Source organism: Tasmannia lanceolata, unplaced genomic scaffold (genome assembly GCF_043159265.1).
Source record: "Tasmannia lanceolata isolate RefF3 unplaced genomic scaffold, GAP_Taslan_0.1 ptg000003l, whole genome shotgun sequence".
Lineage (NCBI taxonomy): Eukaryota > Viridiplantae > Streptophyta > Magnoliopsida > Canellales > Winteraceae > Tasmannia > Tasmannia lanceolata.
Genome location: NW_027518680.1, coordinates 48427513 through 48447353, shown reverse-complemented (window position 1 = coordinate 48447353; position 19841 = coordinate 48427513). Strand labels below are relative to the sequence as shown.

The following is a 19841-nucleotide window of genomic DNA, read 5'->3' as shown; positions in this document are numbered from 1 at the left end:
TACAAGCTCTTTGGTTCATTTGCATCTTGATCCACAAGCCATGTGTTGTGTTGAGTTGTGTAATGGCGATATGACATGTCAAGTTCATGTTTAAGGCACAACACTCAAAGACAACACATTAGTCCATAAAGACTAATCAATTTGGATTTGTTACCATCAAAACAACAAGGTAAAGGTGAATGTATGAACCCATGGGAACCCTTGGGCTTATATTCTCCCCCTTTTTTATGATGGCAAACCAAATTGATTAGGGAGGTAGGAGATATCAAGCAAATAGATGAATAAGCATTAAATAATATAAACAATGAAGCTTTTCTCGCCCTCACTATATGTGTTAGAGAAATTAAATAACCGCAAGTGCACGGATCATGTAAATACGGGTCGAACTCAGGGAAGAGAAATCTAGTTGTCAATCCTATTCTTGTACCGATTAGAATACTAGCTATGATATAATGTTGCCTGAAATGGACTCAGGATTTCCTTGGACTTAGACCTCGGAGCCAACACTATATATAAGCGTGTATTCTATTCAATCTAAGAATCAAATTCAACTACGATCTTGATTTGGAAATCTTAATTTAGGCAAAGTGTACCAAAATTCTAATGATCTTTATTAACTACTTATCTAATCTAATTAGAAAACTAAAATTCTAAAGGCCTAAGTTAATTGAAAAATTGCGAAAGTAATTTGGAATAGTGTAAAAATCTTAATTCAATATAAAAGATTACTTAGGGTTAGAATCCACCATGGGTTTGGATTAGATTGATTAATTAAAACATCTCTTGAATTGGGTTGAAAATTCGATTAACTAGTCAATAAGGGATAAGATCAAAGGGATGTCATTCCTTATAAGTAATTAATCAAATCCACTCTCCAATTTACATTGATTATATAGAACTTTATATTTGTTAATCAATAATCATTCATACGAAAGGGGAAAGCCAATGGCATGAATGATTGGAATTTTTCAAACACAAAATCCTACACAAATTTTCAATTGAGTAGATTGATTTAATTATAAATATTTCTCCTTCCCCATGGCTTCAACTAAACCCTAAGTAATTAGGATTTAGTTATTCATGAAGAAGGGAAGAAAAATAAAAATAAAAGAGATAGATGGGAGAAAGAGTACCATGTATAATTACTTGAAAATAAAACTAAAAGAAAAATAAACTCTCCACTAATTTGAATTGAAACAAAAATACATCAACTTGAACTTGAAAAATAAATAACAAAAAAAACAAAAAGAACTTATTCTTTTTCTCCTCCAATCTTTGGTTGAATCTTCCTACTTCAAGCTTTAATGTCACCTTGAGTTTGAATGGTGGATGATTGATCATTGGTTGAGAGTAGAAAAGAAAAAGAACATGAAAGAGAACAAGAAAACCTAAGAGAGAGAGAGAGAGAGAGAGCTTGAGAATGGTGGAGAATTGTAGAGAGAATGGAGAGAAATGTAGATTTCTCTTCAATATAATACTTTTTTCCCTTTCTATCTTCAACACTCAAGAGAAACATTAACTTTTGGAAAATGTTTAGTAATTTTGGAAATCACCACCTGTAGTTGGCAATTTTGTGACTTTGAGTATTTGTTGGTAATGGCAAACTTCCTCTTTTCTTTCTTCATAATTTCAGCCACTTGGTATTCTCTTTTAGTAAATTTTTGTTGACTTTTCTCTTGCTCATCTTACTCTTACGTGGGAATTGGTGCTCTTTTGCTACAAAACAAAATAGCATGATTATGCATATATTAGAAACCATATAAAATCTCATATAAATAGGGAATGAATTTTAGCAAATGTAAGTGGGTCCTACCATTGTTGCATATAATAGCAGCAAAGTAAATTAGAAACTACTATTGTTATACCCAAACCAAAACGTGGGAATGAGTGCATGCAATTTTCCTCCCATGTCCAAGTGGGTCCCACTTGCATGTATAGCAATTAGGAAATTGCTATTTTTCTCCAAAGAAAAACGTGGGCTACTTTTCGGAAATTGCCAATTACCAATTTAATGGTGGTCGGTGCTTTCAAAAAAAATGGAAAGTGGACATGCCTTTAGAAACCAGGGTGGGTCCCACATGTACATGCATTATTATACTTTCAAAAAATATCCAAATTCGTGGGCTGTTTTGCTTTGCATGAAAGAAAGCCACACGTGGGTCCCACCATTGCATGTAGAAAATTGCAAAGTATTTTTTTACAAATCCAAAAACGTGGGCTGCATGCATGCTATATTTTTACCCATGTCCAAGTGGGTCCCACGTGAGTATGCATGTGCTAGCACACAAAAAAAACTTGGAAACTACTGTTTCCTACAAGGTGGAACGTGGGCTTCTTGTTCAAATCAATTGCATGCAATTGTTAATTCCCAAATGGGTCCCACTTCATAGGATGATCTAACCGTCCATTAGATGGCCATCAATACAAATTGGATTGGTTGGGCATTCCAAAATCATTTCCATACGATAATCTGAACCATCCAATCTAATGGGCCAATTTATAAATATGTTCCAACCCCAAATCATTCCTATAAGATCATCCAAACCGTAAATCGATTGCACCCCTATAGGATGATCTGAACCGTCCAATGGATAAGCCACAATGTAACTCCTCTACGCTTAATCAAACATGTCCATTTAATGGGCCATAAATGTGAGCTAATTGTGGCCCCAAAAATCAACTACATAGGATGATCGTTACTGTCCAATTGTTGAGCCATAAAAATAAATTAGTTTCACCTCTAAACCCCTCATATAGGATAATCCAAACCACCTAATGAATGGGCGACAAAAGTTGCATCCGGAAATAGCATTTTCATTGGCTGGTTGTACCCCTTCACTTTAAACACAAACTAGCATATCATGTAACCTCAACAGAATGGAAGGTTGCATCAAGTTGCACCCCAAAATGTCATTTCCATTAGAAGGGCCCCTTGCATGACCGAATGAGGATAAAAGACTTTGAAATTTTGTTTTGAACATGAAGCCCATTTGGTAAACCGAATGGAGGAATCCACCACTAACCATAACAACCCATCAACAGCCGACCCATACACCCTTCAAATGGGTCACAAAGGTGGTGTTCTTGTATTTGTTCTCACACTTGATGTTTTCTTTGGAATTTCATTTCTGTAGCTCCATTTTCTGTGAGAATTTAGAAATCACCCTGAAACACAAAAAACAAGCAAAATACCTTAGTAGTACCGCTTTAAATGAGAAAAATGCAAGTGTTTCCTACTTACAATTCACACATAAATGTCCTCATCAAATTCCCCCATACTTAAGCTTTGCTTGTCCTCAAGCAAACAAGAAGAAAAGACAAAACTAAAAAACTAAAACTAAACTAAAAATAAAGAGAAAACAAAAACAAAAATAAATCTAACTCACTTTTGTAGGAATCACGATTGCACTTAGCATGTGCAAGAAGCCTTTAAACCCCTAGGTTACCCTAGTTGACGAGTTGTGTCTCGTGAGTGTTTGCAGTGAATATACACACAAAATTCTAAAAGCAAACTTTTCTTTCCAAATCTCACTATAGAATAAAGCCAACAATTTCTAATTCTTTTTCTTTGATAAATTACTCAAAATAGAAGAACAAGAATACCCCCATACTTAAACTTTGCATCTTATCCCAAGTTGGAAAAATTAGAAAAATATTTTAATCAAGGAATCCTCTTTTGAATTTTTCCTACTCTTCTCCATTAAATTTGCTTCTAATGTAATCGTATCATAAAAGAAATTTGATTCGGAAACTTTGTAGAAAACTTACAAATTTATATGGTCCACCATACTTTCCAATTTTCCCATAGTTTCTAAGAATAGAACTCACTTTTTGTAATCCTCTACTGCTTTTGGCGTGAATGACATGCAGGGCATGCACCAGGCACCCAGGTTACTAAGCAGTGTCCGACTAATCTTTGATTTGCATATATCATAGACATTGATGCATATGAGTTCAAGTTTTACCTTTGATTATGTGCAATGTTTTGATTTATTAAGCTTTCAAATTGACCCATGTATGGAGTTTTCAGTCAGTTGCTCTCAAGCCAGTTGGCTTTAAGGAACTAGGCATAAAAACCCTTCACACTTAATAGCTCAAGTCAAAAAGGCTACAAATCAAAACTATAATCAAGAAGCAAACTTTCTAAAAATCATTCTATCTTTCTTTTGTTTCAACATTTCTTTCTTTTTTATCCATACCATATAAAAAGCAAGTTTCTATTTCTATTTCTTATTCAAATCCTTTTAAAAGAAAGATTCCAAAAGAAAACAAAACTAAGAAAGGAAAGTATTCTTTCTAATTTTTCAAATTTCAAAATTAAAATATCCACTAACTTTCTTTCCTAAAATAGGACAACAACTTTCTTTTTAAGAATACCAAGTTCTTTCTAATTTGAAAAATTACCACAAACAAAACGAAAAGAAAATTTCTAACTTTAACTTATAGAAAAGACTAGAAAAGGAAAGTTTCTAAAAGCTACCCCCCATACTTGAATTATGCATTGTCCTCAATGTATTAAAAATAGAAACAAAAATATGAGGACTAAAAATAGAAAGGAGGGTACGTACCGTATTTTCTTAAGTAGAATTAGAATAGGAAGGTTCATGGAGATCCATGACTTCTTCAATATTCGGCTGTGACAAGTCAATAAACGGCTTTAAATGTTGACCATTAACTTTAAAAATTTCACCATTGCTTGGATTTAGAACCTTGACTGCACCATGGGAGAAAACTTTGTTAACCATATATGGTCCATCCCAACAGGATCTTAACTTACCTGGAAAGATATGCAATCTTGAATTGTAGAGAAGCACTTTTTCGTCCTCTTGAAACGATTTTCTCAAAATATGTTTGTCATGAAAAACTTTTGCCTTCTCTTTATAGATCTTTGCATTCTCGTATGCTTCATTGCGCAACTCCTCCAATTCTGAAAGTTGGAATCTCCTTTGAACACCTGCAGAAGACAAATCAAAGTTTAGTTTCTTAATAGCCCAAAAAGCTTTATATTCCAATTCAACCGGGAGGTGACAAGCTTTTCCATACACAAGGCGGTAAGGAGACTGACCAAGATCAGTCTTGAATGTCGTCCTATGAGCCCACAAGGCATCCACTAATCTAATGGACCAATCTTTGTGGTTTGGATTCACTGTCTTCTCCAAAATTTGCTTAATTTGCCTATTTGAAACCTCCACTTGGCCAATCTAATGTTGTCTAACTGAGGCATCAACCTTTGCAATGCCATCGTCTTTACGAAGATTGTTTGCTACAATTTTAGTTTTCTATGAACCAAATAAAGTCAGATTATTATGGGATGCAATGCTACCTCAAATGGCTGAAGATCTAAGAAGTATTCCAGACACTCATATCAACATGAAGGTTAATTATGTGTTAAAAGAACTGAGTGACATTCTCAAAAGTATGGGAAAGAAATTATCAGATTATGATTTGCCGAAGTTGTCGAAAGAATCTAAATCAGATGCTGCATTGATGAGAGAAATCCTCGAAGAACAATATATTATAACTCCTGCTGAAGATGTTGATGTAATTTCAAAATTGAACGTCGATCAAAAGTATGCTTTTCAAATAATAATTAAATGTATCAATGATGGTAAGCATGGAACTTTTTTTTATTGATGGACCTGGTTATACAGAGCATTGCTTGCTGAAATCAGAGCGTCAAATAGAATTGCTATGCAACAGCTACTTCCGGTGTTGCAGCTTCCATTATTCCGGGTGGTCGTACCGCACATTCGCGATTTCAAATACCAATTGATAGTAAAGAGAATACTGTATGTAAATTTACCAAACAAAGTAGTACTGCAAAATTATAGATGGAAGCTACAATATTATATGGGATGAAGCACCAATGTCCAAAAAATATGCAATAGAGACATTAGATCGCACACTTCGAGATATTATGGAATCATCTCTACCATTTTGTGGTAAAGTTATTGTTTTCGGAGGCAATTTCAGACAGGTTCTACCAGTTGTACCACGGGCCACATGAGCAGAAACAATTTATTCAAGTTTGGTGAGATCATATTTATGGGGAAAAATAGAAATTTTGACACTAAAAAAATATGCATGCAGAAAATAATCTTGAATTCAGTGATTACCTATTGCCTATTGGTAATGGCGATGAAGAGAGCATTTCTGGTAATCTTGTTCAGATCCCAGCTGACATGTTAATTAAATATGAAGACAATAAAGATAATAAAAGAACATTGATTGATATAATTTTCCCGGATTTGGATACGTGAGTAATTAAGTAGTGATTTCCTTGTAGAAAGAGGAATATTGACTACAAAAAATGAATTTGTTGATGATTTAAACAAATGTATCATTAATAACTGCAGAGGTGATGGAGTTACATACTACAGTTACGATAGTGCTACAGATGATACGAATGGTTATTATCTAGAGGAATTTTTCAACTTTCTCACTCCAAATGGATTGCCCCCGCACAAATTGGAGCTAAAAGTATATTTTCCAATCATGTTGCTTTGAAACTTAGACCAATTGGACTATGCAATGGAACAAAATTAACGTGTTTTAAGTACATGTCCAATGTTATACTTGCTGAAATTTCTTCCGGGCAACACAAAGGAACAAACGTATTACTACCAAGAATACCTCTATGTCTGGCTGAGAATGTAACAAATCCATTTTGGTTTAAGCGAAAATAATTTCCAGTACGGCTCACATTTGCAATGACAATCAACAAAGCTCAAGGTCAAACAATTAAGCATGTCGGGGTATACCTACCGGAGCCAGTGTTTTCCCATGGCCAACTCTATGTAACCCTATTGAGAGGTGTATCAAGGCATACTACAAAAGTGTTACTAAAGCCACCAAGAAGCATATCTACATAATCAACGTATACAAAAAAATATCATCTACAGAGAGATCTTTTCTCATGCTTAGTATATCAGCTACTAGAAGGTAATTTTCAACCTACAATGTATAATTCATTTCCTTCGTATACTTTCTAAATTTTCTTCCTCTGAAAAAATTATCCATATGATAGAGTTATATTGGTCCTCAAACGATAAGCAAAAAATCTTACTTTCAGTATTTGGCATGACTCTTGTTTCTGCTCACATCATCACGGACGAAGCTCATATGATGCTCTAGTACATACGTTTTTACATTACATTTTTATTTTAATGCTTGTAGTCATTTTCTGTGTTCTCTTTTTACATTACATTTTTATTTTAATGCTTGTAGTTTATTTTCCATATTTTTCTTACTTCCAATTTCCTGAACCATTTTGTGCTTTTTTCTTCAAGAAATTTAATATTTTCCTTAATTTATTTTTACTTGGCTGTGTACATAGATCCTCAAGAAAATTTTACTAGAAATATCTGCATTCATTCTAGACCCTTTCTTCTTTTTTTCTTAGTTATATGATAAAACTCTTTATACTGCATTCATTCTAGACCCATTAAGATGTTTTGCTAAGTTACAGCATTTAGACGCATTATACTACATCCAGAGGAAAAATGTAAGTAGACGTGTAGAGAAAACCCTAAAGATACGGTGCTACTGTTTTCCTAAAAATTGCTTGGGTTTCTTTTGTGGTTTCATTTATCTAATGGGAAGATCTTTCTTTACATTCATTTAGTTTACAAAAATTTGTTGGTTTGTTTTGTAATATTATTTATTTTCAGGTTGATCTTGTGGGAGACTACTATGATGCAGGGGACAATGTAAAATTTGGGCTACCCATGGCCTTCACCATCACTATGATGTCATGGAGCATAGTTGAGTATGGGAAACAGATTGCACAGAGTGGTGAGCTTGGTCATGCCATGGAGGCTGTGAAATGGGGTACTGACTATCTCATAAAAGCTCATCCAGAACCTAATGTCTTGTATGGAGACGTGGGTTTTCTTGTTTCACTCTCCTTTTATTCCTAACCTCAAATTTCAACTAGCCTCATCCAGAGCTTTATTTCATGAAAAGCCCCTTCTGTTGGTTCAACTGAGTTTGTTTGGTACTCTATTTTTTGGGGTTACAATGTAAATGCTCTTGTATTTTTTGGTGTATGTTTTTTTTCTGTGTACTTTTTTTACTGGGTATAATCAAGTCAGGTCAGATATGTTTCTTTCACCTTACTAAAGGGAACTTGAATGAGAGCCCAGTTTGATTGATGTAGAGTTTTCTTTCTTCTAATTGAAACCCATATGAAAAACCAGTTAAATCTGTAGATTTTATACTCCATCACGGCTCTTATATGAAGAGCTTGGGTTGTCTTTTGTTGCAATTAATTTTCTAACCAAGACCCATTATCTAATAATTACACAAGAAATCAATAACTACACATCAAGAGGCTCAACTCTTATGTGGAGAGTTTGTTGTGGTTTTTTTTATTTCTTTCCCTTTTATCTTTTAATTTCTTCTTCATCAACAACCCATTTGAATAATTCATGACATTCCATCCAGATGTGTTTCACTTTCCTTTCAACCCAATTGCACACAAATCTAAGAAGCAACTGCCAAATCCTCTTATCTATATTTTGATTGCTTGGTTTTTTAGGAAAATATTCAAAAAATTTAAATGAGAACACAGTTGAATATTGGTGTTTCTTGCACCATGATGCACAAACAAAAAATATCAATAATTTGCTATTACTGTTCTAATTTTCATACGGTTTACAGTTTTATGTTAAAAGATACTATAGTCGCTATTGCACGTGCATTTTTACTAATAAGAAAAAGTTGGAAAAACACATGCAGATTAAAAGGGAAATATTTACTAGGATCCCGTTCTCCTAACTTTTTGAGCCAGGCGGCTACCATATATTTATTTTTTACTCAGTTCCTAACAGAGTCTCCACTATAGAGAGCCATGCCAGAGAGCTGCCTTATGTTTTTGAGTGAGGAAACGAAGAGTCCCTTTGGAGAGCTCATTGGTAATGAGAATGGTCTGTTGAATGGGTGGATCAAATTCCTTTGAAACAGAGAGCGGCCTTGAAATTGAAGGGGTTGTAGGTGTTAGAGTAATTAGGTCAAGCAAGAGGTTGCTTGAAGCATTACACCTAAGGTATCTAATTTGGAATACCAAGTTTGTTGCCTCCAGCCCCTATATATAGAGATACATTAGGATTTTAATATGTTAGTGGGCTCTAGCCCAAATAGGCCCACTACACCGGTCCATTATCTTATTGGGCTTATATTAGAACATACATTGGTTATATTATATACCCAACAATCTCCTCCTATGTTCTACATATAGCACAATCCAATAGATAGATAGTGTAATGTTCAAAACAAAATATTGAATCATCCACATCACCATATGGTCTATATCATAAAAGATCTGTAATCCAACTGAAAACACGAATCATTTCCATGAAAAAACCAAGAGTTTTAGATATATAACAAGCTAAACTCAACCAAAAGGTAGTTTCACATATAAGTGAACCCCACTGATATTAGATGAATTCATTCATAGGGTATGATTCTCATCGAGATCCAAAATAAAGTTCCACAAAAGAAAATGAACTCTATGCATACTGAAATGAAAGTATAGTCTTTATGACTTTAGAAGATTTACTCATCAAGTAAGTCATCTTCATCAAAGTCCAAATCAAGACAAGCTCCTCCTTTTCCGCCAATCCCTGTGAATTACTAAATATAGATTTCATGAAAATGAATCTAATCATTTGTGTAAAACACTAACGTATCTAGTTCTACCTGAAGAAGAACTTAGTACAATTCCATAATTCACGACAGTATCTAGTTCTACCTGAAGAACTTAGTACAATTCCAAAATGGCTGAAAAAGTATCAGTATCACTCTCACCATAGGCATCACTGTCAAGTTTCAATAAAGAACAAGACATAAACAACTTCTTTTGCAAAGAACCATTCATTATTGTCAAGTTTCAATAAAGAACAAGACCTAATAGTTTCTTTTGCAAAGAACCATTTCATGTTTTCATTTGGAATGTTAGAGTCATCTTATCCATATTTGAGTTAAGCTGAATCATCAAGTTTGGAATGAAATAATCTTTCCCAAGAAGGACATGTCATCAAATGTGGAATGACATACAACAACTGTAAACATCATCGAAACATATCAAGTGCCTATCTTGGCAAAAAGGGAGATTCAAAAATTCAAAATAATATGAATGTAGGTTAAGTCATGTCTATACAGACTTTAACCCCATCTCCCCCATAGTTTTGAATATTCGATCTTTGTTCAGTCCCTTTGCGAGAGCATCGACCATATTATCCTTCGATCTCACATCAATCAAAGTGATAATCCCGTGTTCAATGAGATAATTCAGCAGGACATGTTACAGCCTAACATATCTCCTCTTACCATTAAAGAGTGAGTTCTTCACAATCGTAATTGTAGCTTGATTATCACAGAACACACGTAAGGAATAAATCCTTAACCGAGTCAGTGGAATGTCCATAACCATAATCAGAATCCTTATCTTCCCTACTTTCATTTGCAACTGAAGCTAGAGCATAAAGTTCCAATTCGACTTCCACACAACAGCAGTAGATTTGTTGTCCCCAGATTCTGATCCCCATGATTCATCATAATATTCTTCCACAATAAGTGGATGGCCACCATAGTTTTGACCATACTCTTGAGTACACGAAAGCTATCTCATCAGCCTCATAAGGGCATTTCTATACTCATGGCCAGGATTGCTAGTAAAACGACTAAGCATGCCAACTATAAAGGCTATGTCTGGCCTAGTACAACACAAATCAAAAATGAGACTACCAATTAATTTAGAATAATCTAAATGACTCACACTGTCTCTTCCTTAGAGATCAGCTTCTTGGTATAATTAAAATGGTGTCTCAATCGGTTTGCACTCACTGCATCCTCAAAAGGAAAATAGTTTTTCATAGAATGGGCGAAGCCAAGGGTGATTCCTTGCCTTTCAAAAACTTACTTTCATACAAAGAATGGTGTTAACAACACCAAGGTCTTTTCATGTCGAATTCTTTACCCAAGGTTAGTTGCACATTATTCATCACAGAGAGAGATTGGAAACAAGAATCAACATCTACATACAAGCAAATAATCATGACCTTATTCGACACAAAACGATAGTAAAGGCATTTATCTGAGTAATTTGTCAGAAACTGAAAGCTCTTTACTACTTTGTCAAATTTCTGATGTCACAATTTAGGTGCTTGACTAAGACCATAACAAACTTTGTATAATCACATACAAATATCGACTTACAGCCCATAGTCTTAGCCCCATTTGACCAATCGACTAGCTATCAAGTTAGATTTTATAACAGAGAGCTCATTTCATCATGAATGGCTTCTGCCCACAATATAGAGTTCATAGATCTCATCGCTTCCTTATAGGATGATGGATCATTCTCTAAATGATAGGTCACAAAGTCCTCACCAAAATTCTTGGGTACTCTATCACATGGAGGAGCATTTAGAGTTTTAGGATGTGATTTGCAGTCAAAGCTGCCTCTCCCCAAATGCAACTACGCATGCCAGCTGTCATTAACATGGAGTTTAACACTTAAGTTAACGTCATGTTCTTACACTCAGCTATGCCATTTGATTGAGGTGAGTGAGGAGCAGTGGTTTCAAGGATTACGCCCTGAGAGGCACAGAATTCGTTGAACCCTGTCAATGTGTATCTTCTCCTTCTCTATCACTCCTAACTGTCACACTTGTCAAATTTAATTGACATATGTAATGGTATCTTATGAGTGTTAGTAAGTTGGATCATTTTCTGATAGTTTACATGTCCCAATCGGTTGTGTAACAACTTATGATCAATTAGCGGTGAACTATCCTGACTAATAATCTCATTTTCTAAAAAATCCAACTCACCTAAAAGTCACAATCCCAAGTTGGAAGCCAAAAAGACTATCTTTCAGAAAAAGAATGGCAAGTGCTACAATTTTGGAAAATTTCTTGGGATTTGATACCGCGTTAGCAGCAGATTGTTGCTGTCTAACCATCTCCAAATTATTCCTGGCTCGATTCTCATATTCGATTCGAATTAATCGTTTGAGATCATCCAGTCTCACTAGCACCTTTTAACAGTCGATTGCAATAATGCCTTTATCAGACAGGGGATTTCATTGGATTGGGTGGAAATATCAATTTGGCTATGTGTTGCTTTTCTAAACAAGCAAATAAAAAAAGATAATTCCAACACGTTACTGTTACAAGAACCGTGCCTTTTGTTTTTCCTTTATGGTTGTCAATAACAACCAAGGGGTGTATGGAATTTAATAGGAATTATACTTTTAAAGTGACTCTTTAGTCTTATCATGCGTAGGTACCATAAACTTTTACCCCTTTTCAAGGTGAAAACATACACCATAGATTGGGTGTATGTGTCTTCAACCTTAGGAATAATTCCATTCCTTGAAGTCCAGCTGCATAGCACTCGGGCCACAATAGCTTTGCCGGAAAATCGCCACCATCATATGGCCTTAAACTGGCTGTGAGGTTCTCCTTCGTCACAGGACGATCCAGACGGTAGCAAGAAAGCCCTTTTTTATATATTTATTCTGAAATAGCCACCTGCCGATCATGTTCACCGTTACCAACTCGTAGGACATCCAAGTCTAATTAGGTTGGATTTCCCTCGCCAGTCATGGCCGAGAACCAAGACAACCAGCAACAAGTGAACAAAAAATGGGGGTGTCACAATACAACAGAGGTAGAGAATAAACTACCGCCATCCAAATCAGCATGGAGCCAAATCATGGCTGAACCGTTTAAGATCAAAACGATTGAACGAACATGTATCGGTACCCAAACGGACACCGATTACAGAATAGAGGGTCATAATTTGACGACCAAAAAATTCACACAAAATATTAAATAACTTCTAAGTGAATTAGATCTCACCAGTTTGGTTGAATGCTCCTCGATTTGTTGGGTTCTTGAAGTTTTAGAGAGAAAAGTATTCCACGCCCAAAAACGTATTCTAGGGTTCCAACAGCGGAAGAGATCAGACGCCCAACGATCGGAATTAACGAACACGCCCAAATAGATTTTGTGTTGGAAGAAACCCACGCCCAAATTGATTCAAGGGTAATGATGGAGACGACCAAAACTAGGGTTTTTCTATAATGCTTCAAGATTGTTAGAGTAATTAGGTCAAGCAAGAGGTTGCTTGAAGCATTACACCCAAGGTATCTAATTTGGAATACCAAGTTTGTTGCCTCCAGCCCCTATATATAGAGATACATTAGGGTTTTAATATGTTAGTGGGCTCTAGCCCAAATAGGCCCACTACACCGGTCCATTATCTTATTGGGCTTATATTAGAACATACATGGGTTATATTATATACCCAACAGTAGGGCCCTGAATTGACTATGAATTGGACACGTATTCCAAAGAAGTATTGTGACGTTATAGAAGCACGTACTGTCCCTATCCAATTTGAAGATCTACAAAAATGGTCTCCATTCTTTGTACAAAGCATTATTCGTTGGGCAATTTCATTGATTACGTTGTGGCCGGGAAAGTATAGCTAGCATATTTAAAGGCAGGTTTCATTGAAATTTTTTTCCACTCTAACTATAGCCTTTCAAATGTCAACTGTGGGCTATATGTTTCAAAAATACCAACTAAAATACCAATAATAATAGTAATAATAATAATAATAACAACCTCAAGTTGGTCCCTTTCTTATAAAATAGGCAATAGTTTTGGATCATGAAGCCTCCTCAAACTCCTAATGATCTTGGACAACCAGTTTTTCAAGTAACACTTTTCTTATAGCCTTGAATGATCGACCATATGGGATGTCGATTCATTGATCACGGTCTGATCCTCCTAGTCATTGCTTTGCGCGATCCGATCCACCTAATCGGTATTCCAAAACAACCAACTTTTGATTGGCTAAGATGCACTGTTTGGAGAAGATTTTTTGGGGACATCCTATCTACATGAAGGCCCAACAAATGAACGGTTTAGATCACCCAAACTATGTGGGGCCAGCAACAATATATAATCTCGTTTGATGGTGTTTTTGTTGACTAAAATAACCCCCAACAAACTGAGACGTGATACATGCGTGCCGTCAAGAATACCGCTTTAACAAGAAACACGGTAATGCCAGCGTGACCGACTATTTTTACCGATTATTATGCCGTTTATTAATCGTATTGAAAGAAGGGAGTGCCAACAAGGCGATTCATGGTCAATAGAGCCCCGAGTACGTTCAAGCAGGTGTTTACCCGCTTGACGCTAGCGTTCCTCCAAAACAAATAAGCAAGGGATTATTATGTTCCTTTCCGCTTAGTATTTGATTTGGTGTAAGATTATGACATACTTCAACATATATTGATGAGTTGGTTTTGCCACCCCCATAATTCCTTGATAAACTTGTACAGCACAGGTAAAAAAAAAGCCCAATTCGCCCCTGTTAACGAGCTCGATAAGGCTTGTGAGCTTGGCCGAGCCGAGCTCAAGCCTAGTTCGAGCCCGAGCCGAGCCAAGCCGACCCGAGCTTGGCCCCCAAGCTCCGCTCATTTACACCCCCAATCTTGAATTGTTAGCTTTTTTACAGGGAAATGTTATCAGCACTACTGTATTTTGATGAGGGTACTCCTCACTTTATTAAAAGTACCGTATGGCCCACACCATAGGATGATCCAAACCGTTTATTAGATAGGCTACAGCCTAAATAGGTTGTGTCCCAAAAAGTACTTCCATAGATTGATCCTAACCCTCGTATCTATAGAGGGTTAGGATCAACCCTCCAACATTCAGATCGGAGGATTAAGATCAACTATGGAAATGATTTTTGGGACACAACCTATTTAGGCTGTGGCCCGTCTAATGGATGGTTTGGATCATCTTATTGTGCGGGATCTCCAAACCGTACTGTACTTTTAATAAAGTGAGGAGTCCCTCATCAAAATACAATAGTGCTGATAACATTTCCCTTTTTAAATCGACCCCATATATCTTAAATTGACTCCCCATGTGTTTTTCTCTCTCCTCTGGGTTAGAGAGAGAAAGAGGAGAGAGAAAGACACATGGGGGTTGATATAAGATATTTGGGAGTCGATTTATCACTGTGCTTTTTTTATTTCTTATCTGACTTTAGTACATTTTTGCATATCAGTTCGAGATCTGGAACCATTGAGTTGTCGATACCCAAAGCCATGTGGTATGATCCTAACCGTTGGTGTCATGGGTAAAAGCTATATTGATTGGGAATGATATAAGAAAAATCATTAGTACATTTTTGCATATCAGTTCGAGATCTGGAACCATTGAGTTGTCAATACCCAAAGCCATGTGGTATGATCCCAACCGTTGGTGTCATGGGTAAAAGCTATATTGGTTGGGAATCATATAAGAAAAATCAATATCGTTCAAAAAGAAAAAAAATTAAAATTTGCATAGTTAGCTGATCTTTTTAAATTGTAACGATTATATTAAAAAAAAACTTATATCTATCAATGCAAACTATCAACCAGCTGTTGGGGAATGATATTTCCATCTCTTTACCTATCATTTCTACTGTCACGACCCAAACCCCACCCCGGGCGTAAGACGTGGCAGCGCCGTACACCTACAAGATAAATCCTACAAGCATAGAAGGCTACAAAGTAATAACAGAAATAAACTTAGAATTCCATAACTAAAATATCAAATTCTCAAATAATGTAGACCCAACATAGCGAAATCAAATCTCAACTCTCCCATGCATCAAAATAAATAAGTATAGACGTAGTCTTACACATTTGTTTACCAATATTCACTGTCTGAAATAAAAGCAAATAAGCTAAATAAAATCTCCAAGCTCCTATGGTTCCGAAACTAAGCTTCTCTTCCTCGTTCATCTCATGAGGATCAACTCTGAAAAATGTTAATATAACCACAGTCAACTGAAAAGCTCAGTATATAATAACGTACTACAAAAGTGGGATCATGCATGCTACAAAAGAGAGGTTCGTAACAGAATAAAGGATATACGCCACAAGTGAGATAGTTAACACAAGTTCAATGTTGAGGAACACAGTCAATAAAGGCATAGGTCAAAGTATCACAACAAAGGTCACAATATCCAAAGAGTCACTGAAGGTAATCAATATAGGTACGATACCACTCCGAGATCATCGGCTTAGTCCAAAAAGAGGGTTATTTTTACCTAGACTGCCAACGGGTCCACAAAGCATGTTATTGCTTACACCGACTGCCTACGGTGTCAGAACTAGCTAGGTTCACATACCTGTCGACAGGGTCAACATATAGCACCCACTGACGGGACCCAAAAGCCAATGTACTATCCCCATTGGTGCGGGCCGAAAAGTTCACATAAATACCTAAGCCTTTCAAAAGGTTTCCAAAATTCACATAGTGCAAAAGAAGGTGTTCAAAGTTCAAAGTGAGTGTTTCACATGAGTTCCACAATGGATTCATATAGTAGAGGATGCCAGTCCAAAGGTTCATAGTTCTACAGAGATTGTAAAGGTTTTCACAAAAGTTCTAAGTTAGGAGAGATACATTCGATACATTCAATGAGTATATCAAATAACAAGATTCCATAGAGTTTAATCAATGAAAATGTAAAGCATGCAAGACCCAAATAAAGATCTAAAGTTTATCAATGGCTCTAATAATTCAGAAAATTTAGAATTCACAATCAACAATGGCATAGTGTTCGAAAAGTAAATCGCAGCACTAAGGTAGTACGAAATTACGTACCTTACTGACAAAAAGTTTTCATTTTCATAATCACATTAGTTACCTAGAATCAAGAGTATGAATATTCTCCATGAGTTTCATCATTAATTTCACTTCTTGTGACACAAGACACCCTTTGGTGCCCCTTCGGAAAAGAATCGGTAAACCGTCATAGGATTCTTTTTAGTATTTTGAAATTTTCATCATTATAAAGTTTTCAAAACTTTTTAAAACTATTTTTAACAGAAATAACGTGTTTCTGGCATGTCCGTAGAGTACTAGAGCGTCGAAAACGAACGAGAAACGAAGAAGTTATGAATTTTCGAAGTTTAAGCTACCGGAGGAATAACTGTCATGTCGGACATTCGGTAACTTTGCCGGAGGTCCGGGAACCTTTCAGTTTGCCCGACTACACACAACGGGATGATTGCCATATTTTTGCCTGACGTCCACCCTTGTACGGACCCAGTTTTCCCCGGAACACTATTTTCACCCTTTTGACACTAAAACGGCCAAAACTCATTCGTTTGAACTCCAAATCGTGCGTGGTTGGATCCGCTGGATTCGTATGGAACGAGAGGAATCCATAGAACCCAATTTCATGCTTTGAAATCCTTAGATCTAATTACCATATTTAATCTAAGCTTTTAGGGCATAACCTAAACCTAGATTTTAGTGTTTCAAAACTAAATTCTTAGTTTCTTAGAGATTCATAAATTTATCCCTAAACTCTTATATAATTCTTTACACTAAACCTAACCATCTAATTCAAAATAAGAAGTCTCATTAGATCCTAGTTTTAGGGTTCTTTTTATTCATCTAGCCAATAAAGATCATAAATCTTACCTCGATCTGTGATCTCTCTTTCCAAATCGCGCTTTTCTTCTCCTTCTCCATGCAAATCTCCTCTTACGGATGGAACAAATGGTTTAGGGTTTCTTAATGGCTGTACAATTCTCCTTAAGAGGATATTTATAGGCTTTTCTAAAGAAACCCTAATTCTAATTTAACACTTAATGACAAAAATACCCTTGGTTCACATGGGGGGACAAATTTTAAAAGGGAGGACGAATTTGGGTATTTACATCTACTCTTGATTTTTCTACAACCATTCTCTTTTCGTTGTCTAGTTTATAAAATATAGTGGCATGTAAAAAGGTAAACGTATTTCTAAACCCTCTTAATGCATTTTCACATCTTCTATTCTTCTCCTTAGAAATGACCGCATTTTCATCTTATATATTTTCCCTTTGCGAACAGTCCTATAATATAAATGATTAAATAACACCCTCTATAACCGCTTAAGCCTTCAGAGTGATTGGTTGTTTCACATGGTATTAGAGCTACTGCCTTAGGGTAGGTCTTCTAAAAAAGAGGGGTCATGCCCTCTCTCTCCCCCTCTCTCACACACACCTACTCAGTCTGTTTCTTTTTTCTTGAAGATTGTGATCTTTGGTAAGGAAGTAGAGACTTTTCCAGGCTATTTAAGCAGTAAGAGGGGAGTGTTGCGATACAACTATTCCAATGCAATAGAAAACTTTCTTTTTTCTTGAAGATTGTGATCTTTGGTAAGGAAGTAGAGGCTTTTCGAGGCTATTTAAGCAGTAAGAGGGGAGTTTGCTATACAACTATTCCAATGCAATAGAAAACTTAGAAATCTGACCTACATTATTCCTTATCTCTTACCATTCTTGCATGGGTGGATAATATACATCACACAGACACCCTATATGGAAAAAACCTTATACAAAGCAAATACAACCCATACGGTAAATGTTGGGGTTCCATGCAAAAGCAATAGTCCCACATCGGACATTTGAAATGGGTGTGGATGGGTTATAAGGGAATGGGCACCCTCCCTCTAAAAGCTATCTTTTAGGGGCAAGTTCTACCCGGTTAATTCCCAGCAAATGGTATCAGAGATAGGGTGTGGTAATCCCGGTTTGCCTCCGAGGGCAGGAATATCCCTCGGGGAAGTTCTCGGAAACCCCGGTGTAGTTATCTCGTGGTTCCTACGTTGCCGCCGCGTGGATGGGAAAGATGGTCGACGTTGCTTCCACGTGGATGGGTTATAAGCAGTGTTTTAAAACTCGTTGGCTTGGCTCGGGACTCAGCCGAGTCGACGCGGAATGGTGGTAGCCGCGTCATAGAGTCACAGACTCGGCCGAGTCCGAGTCATGTTGAACCAAAAAAAAATGAATGACTCGGCAAAAATAAAAAACAAGATTTGTTTTTTCAATGTAGCAGACCGGGCTAAATGTCTTGTCACTTGTCACATGCCAACCACAGTAAAAATAAAAACTTTTTCCAACCACAAGATTCGTTTCCAGTGAAAATAAAAAAACAAGATGTGTTGTCACTTGTCACCTGCCAATCAATAGAGCCATTCTATCATACCTATTCAACCCCTAAATATATGGGAAGTGCCATAGGTGTCCCTTTGTTTATTTGTGGCAACCCTTTCGAGTGTATTTATGACTACTTTTTTGGACTACAGGGGGCTGTCCTAGGTAAATAGGAAGGAGAATATAACATTTTTTAAGGGATCTACTAGCCAATCTTGCAAAAAGCCATCTAGTGGCATATTTTGTCTTATTCATTACGGGCTGTTAATGAATCTGAGGTGGTTCTCTGCTGTAAAAGTGGTCTGTGAATGGCTTTTTACAAAATTGCCTAGCAAATTCCATTTTAAAAATACCTCTATATTATTTCTATACTTTTTCTATTTTTTATTAATTTTTTTAAATGAAGACTCATCTGATTTGAGTGCATCAACTGCGCAAACCGTGTTTTTGGCCACGTCCACACCGAGTTGACAAGGATTTTCTTCGGCCGCGTTCCGCATTTTTAAACTCGGTTATAAGGGAATGGGCACCCTCCCTCTAAAAGCTATCTTTAAGGGGCGAGTTCTACCCGGTTAATTCCCAGCGGTAAATCCCATATTTGGAAAGTAGAGGAGAGAGTGGATAGCCGCCAGAGACTCCATAGAATGACTGATACCATCCTTTGCTAGCAATATCCACAAAGGGATAAGATTGGGCTCAGTCAAGACTAATAGCCAATAGCCACCTAAATGGTGGGCCAGACATACCATCCAATTAATGGAAAATGCGACACTCATACGTGGCTACTTTTCCCACTCTCTCTCCCTCTCTCTCCCAATTATTATAAATA

The 19841-nt window shown here is 36.4% G+C and overlaps 1 long non-coding RNA gene across 1 annotated transcript; it reads right to left on the bottom strand.

Annotated features, from left to right (window-relative positions):
- Positions 1-2618: 2618 nt before the first annotated feature.
- LOC143855442 (uncharacterized) lies at positions 2619-13260 on the bottom strand. The gene is made up of 2 exons (XR_013237880.1): positions 12867-13260; positions 2619-4954 (listed from the first exon to the last, which is right to left on the bottom strand). It is a non-coding gene; the product is annotated as an uncharacterized LOC143855442 (long non-coding RNA).
- Positions 13261-19841: the final 6581 nt, after the last annotated feature.